Genomic DNA, 4,395 nt, shown 5'->3' with positions numbered 1-4,395 from the left:
GTGTGTGTGTGTGTGTGTGTGTGTGTGTGTGTGTGTGTGTGTGTGTGTGTGTGTGTGGCTATGTGTCTGTTTGGGTGTGTGAGAAGCTTATAGCTATCCTGTTTAATGTGCTGTGAAGAGCAGGTGAGGGCGTAGAGAGAGACAGAGAGCCAAATGTCTGCATGCCCCTGTGTGTTAGCAATCAGCTGCACATTATAGAGAAACACTGAAAAGCACCTGCAAACATGCAATGTAAGGCACAGAGAAAAAAATACACAAACATAGTGTATGTTTAAAGTACAAATTCTTTAGGCTCTCTACTCCTCCTTTTGGCTTCCACTGAATACCTAAAAGTAGGTTTCACTAAATCTTCCAACACACAGAAATCCTGAAACTAACACTGTTTTACAGCTGCACTTTTGAGGTTCCCTGAGTACAGCAAGTTTAAAATATTACATTTAAATAGAACTTTTATTAAACTCAATGACAGACCAGGAGGCAGTTAGCTACCTGTAATTAAGTTTAAGACTAGCATAAAAATTGCATATGTGATGTGCATCGTAACAACAACAACAAAAAAAAGAAAAGAAAATCAGCATCAAAGAACCCTCATAAGATATCTGTTCAATGGAACCGCAATATAGTTTACACTATGCTTTTATGCCACTGGCAAAGAGCTTCATATAACCAACATAATCATTAATGCAGTCTTTCTTTGTCCACATTAATGTGAGTATAATTATATAATTTCAGCGCCTACAATCTACAAAATGTTAAAAAATGAAGAAAATTCCCACTGAACATCAGCTTCTTGTAGGTATGTAGTCATAACAAGAAAGATCTTTGAATGTAAAATTGTCTTTTCTGTTTATATATCATTATTCAGCAAAATCATAATTCATGCAGTACAATCAAAAGACTGTAATATACACTGTAAGGTATTGTTATTAGTTTTTGACTGAAACCGCCTGCCTCTGTAATCTTACCTTGGCTCTCTTTGGAGGTTGGAGCAAAGTGGGCCCCGTTCAAGAGAGATAACAGCTTTTCAATCCACAGGATGTGGAAGTGTTGCACATGGGCAAGGAGGCTCAGCCCCCTTTACTGTTCCATGAATGGTTGTGTGTGTGCAGGGCTGTGTCTCTACTGTTTGAGAGAAGAAGTGAAACCCAAAATCCCCTCATCTGGGTGTTAAAATCATTCATTTACCACAGTCACGGAGTCTGTATGGGTGTGTCTGCATGTTTATGCTTGTATGGTTATAGTTTAACTAAAGATTACTGTGCATTTTCAATGGTTTACGTAAGATGTGACTTAGAGAGCGCAATCTTTACACCGTTGTTGCTGTAGCACTTCAACGCAGTAGTCAACTCATGTACAGATTCAAATTCACTCAGTTGGTAGTAGAAAACTGAATTTTTATACCAGGAAGAAGAAACTTTTTAGGAACTTTTAGAACATAGAATATTATGTAAAAAATTTTAATTTATTGGGAAATAATTGTTTGTGCAAATGTGAGGACATTACTCTCAGGTTATATCAGTTTAGCAAATAAAGGGTCAACAAATCCAATAATTCAATTTGGAGAACCCCCCACAGCTGGCTGCAAGTGGATATTTACATTCGAGGATGAGAATTTGTGAATTATGTCAACATACTACAGAGCTCTACTTGAAATAAGAGAGCTACATGTTGCCAGCATTGCTCATTTTTATCTTGGCATTATAAAAGCACTTCCTAAGTATTATCCTAAGGAGTTGTATGATGCACTTGTTGATGAGTTTCATAATTTTCCTTGTTAAGATGCAGTCCCGTTTTTGACAGGGGGCTTCCTTTCCACATAATTTCATGACTATGAAGTTTCCCTGGTCTCGTATTCATGAGACCAAGAAAAGTTATTCCATGATCAAGTGCTGCTTGATTTAGCTCATCCCAAACGTGACATCCAAGACATAATCTATGCCATTTCATGTTATACTTTAGTAGTAAATTTATTCTATACCATTGCAAAGCAGAATAGTGAGGAAGAACATGAGGTATTTATCACGTAGTGGCACAGTAGTCTTCCAACATAGAGCTCGATGGTAATAAACAATGCAATGAGCCATTCTGTGTGTAATCATTCAAGCAGGAGAGGCTTCTATCCCTGTCGCCATAATTTAACTGTCCAGCAAATACATAAGAGCATATTTAGCTTGCATGTAGTACATGCTGGGGGATGAAAGTGTTCAAGTTCTTCTGTTGATCATTATGCTCCCTCTTGGTCTTTCTCTCCTTACAAATCCAATTCCACTCTGTCACTGCCAATATCTGGTGCTCTCCCTCAAGAATGCACTGCCAGCCAATTTCAATAGAACAAACTGAAATTGGCAATTCACTCCCCTGTATCGATCCAGTCACTTTAAAACTAGGCACTCAACATTGAGAGCTGCCAACCAACCAAGTTATATATGGGGTTCATGTATACCTGTGTTTCTTTTTGTTTGCTTGTGGGTCTAGAAAGGAAACCTGTACAGCATATCTGACGACCAAGACCTTGTGTGCGTGTGTAGATATGAACGTGTGTGCTTGTACATTTTGCTGTTGATATTTCGCAGCCAACCTGTTTTCTCAGGACACAATAAAACACTCAAGGTCTCAATATTATAAACACAGTAATACGGTTTCAGATACGGCATCAGTTCTCTGATAATGTTTCTATAATAAGGTATTCTCACCAACAATAAATTCCAGTTAAAATTAATTGACCGAAATAATATACCACTCAGACTAATATGTTTTCTCTGTTTAATGTGTGCTGTTATAGTCTTCATTTGATTTGATTTTGCTGTTCTAATACAATGACTCAACTCATCCCCAGGAGCATAATGATCAACAGAAGAACTGGAACACTTTCATATACCAGAAACTGTCTGTTACATATATTGCATGACACCATATGGACTGTTGCTGAAATGTAAAAACTCCTGTAACTGGTGTGTTACATCTTTTTTTTTTATTTACTTTTTCATGAGGATAAAGTTTTGTATTTTTTCATGTGCACAATGTACCATTTCTTATCTAGCTTATTTATACATTTTTATTTCAGTATTCCTTTGATGTTTTCTTTTGTATTGTACTTGCTAACCATGGCTGCTAGGTGTTCACATGCTGCTGTGTTATGCAGTGAAACAACGGCAGTACTGACAATATAAAAAGTACAAAGCAGACGAGGAGCTGTATGGAGTTTTCATGCACTGATTGCACAAGTTCATCAAGCAAGATCTTTAATCACTCATCTGCCTGTTTTCCGGGCTGTTTGGCTGCTAGCAAGTGAGTTCTCATCAGTTCAATTTTGTACTCTTAACAGGTACTCCCAACAGATTTAGGATTCATTTTTAAATTCTTGTATTTACTTTCTTATACACCAAGAAAGCTGTTTTTGTTAGTTGTTCCTTGTACACAACTAAAGACTAAGAGGGACAGAACCTCTGTCGGTCTGTGGCACCAAATCTGTGGAACAGTTTACCACTACAACTACATTTAACTGACTCTGTGGACTCTGTGGCATAGTTTTATTTTATTTTTTAAACCACCTCTTTATTTTATTGTGTATTATTGTGTATTTTTATTAGTTATCATGGCACCACATTTGGAGGTAACTTTACTTAATTACCTATTAGTGTATTCTTTACATTGCTTACTCCTTACAACACTGACAAACTCAATGATGATGTCATTGCTCTAGTCCAGGGGTAGGCAACCTTTCTGATGATGAGTGCCATCTAAAATTTCATCAGAAGTCAATGTGCCATATGATTGCATTAGCAATAAATTTAATAACGCTCTATATTAACAGTTACACACTATATAGAACCACTTTATCGAATTATATTTGTTCGCAGATGTTGGCAGCTATCAGCGAATAGTTTTCAGCTATTTTGAAACAAAAAAAGACATTTTTTTTATTCATAACAAGAACTCCATAACAGCAAATAAACTGTACAACAGAAAATCCAAATGCTATTTATTGTCTCCTCACAGCAATGATAAGAAAAATAAACTGGGCCAATATGGCATGTTTGTTAATACAGAGATACACGTTAATGTGATCTCTGGTCTCCCACTCAGAGACACAGGTTTCCGAGTGTCCAGCATTCAGACGGCTACCTGAGGACACTCTTTGTGTGAGAGAAAATCTGCTCACACAGATATGTAGAGCCAACTGCCAATAAGGTCTCTGCAATGTTCTGAAAGCAGTTAAACTTGTCAGGTAGTGATGTCCAGCAGGTGAAAATGCAAGCTCCATGAACACGCACAGCTGTGGATTCCAGCTGCGTTCATAGTTCTGCAAACTTTGACCCCCACAGAGTCGAGCTTTTCAGTTCAATCAGCTGCATTTCGATGTCATCTGTGTCCAGCCAGTTAATGCGAGACAAA

At 37.5% G+C, this 4,395-nt stretch overlaps 1 protein-coding gene across 2 annotated transcripts in view; it reads right to left on the bottom strand.

The window, feature by feature from the left end:
• Nucleotides 1–1,365, bottom strand: part of LOC102311972 (sucrase-isomaltase, intestinal) — a 64,890-nt gene extending 63,525 nt beyond the window's left edge. For both annotated transcript variants that reach the window (XR_006053041.1, XM_042214513.1), the window contains exon 1: nucleotides 966–1,365. The gene's annotated coding sequence lies outside the window, so the exon portion shown is untranslated. The remainder of the gene's footprint in view (nucleotides 1–965) is intronic.
• Nucleotides 1,366–4,395: the final 3,030 nt, after the last annotated feature.

Source organism: Haplochromis burtoni, unplaced genomic scaffold (genome assembly GCF_018398535.1).
Source record: "Haplochromis burtoni strain Fernald_Lab_line unplaced genomic scaffold, NCSU_Asbu1 Contig_578, whole genome shotgun sequence".
NCBI classification, from domain to species: Eukaryota; Metazoa; Chordata; class Actinopteri; order Cichliformes; family Cichlidae; genus Haplochromis; species Haplochromis burtoni.
The sequence above is the reverse complement of the archived record's forward strand: the minus strand, read 5'-3'. Positions and strand labels throughout refer to the sequence as shown.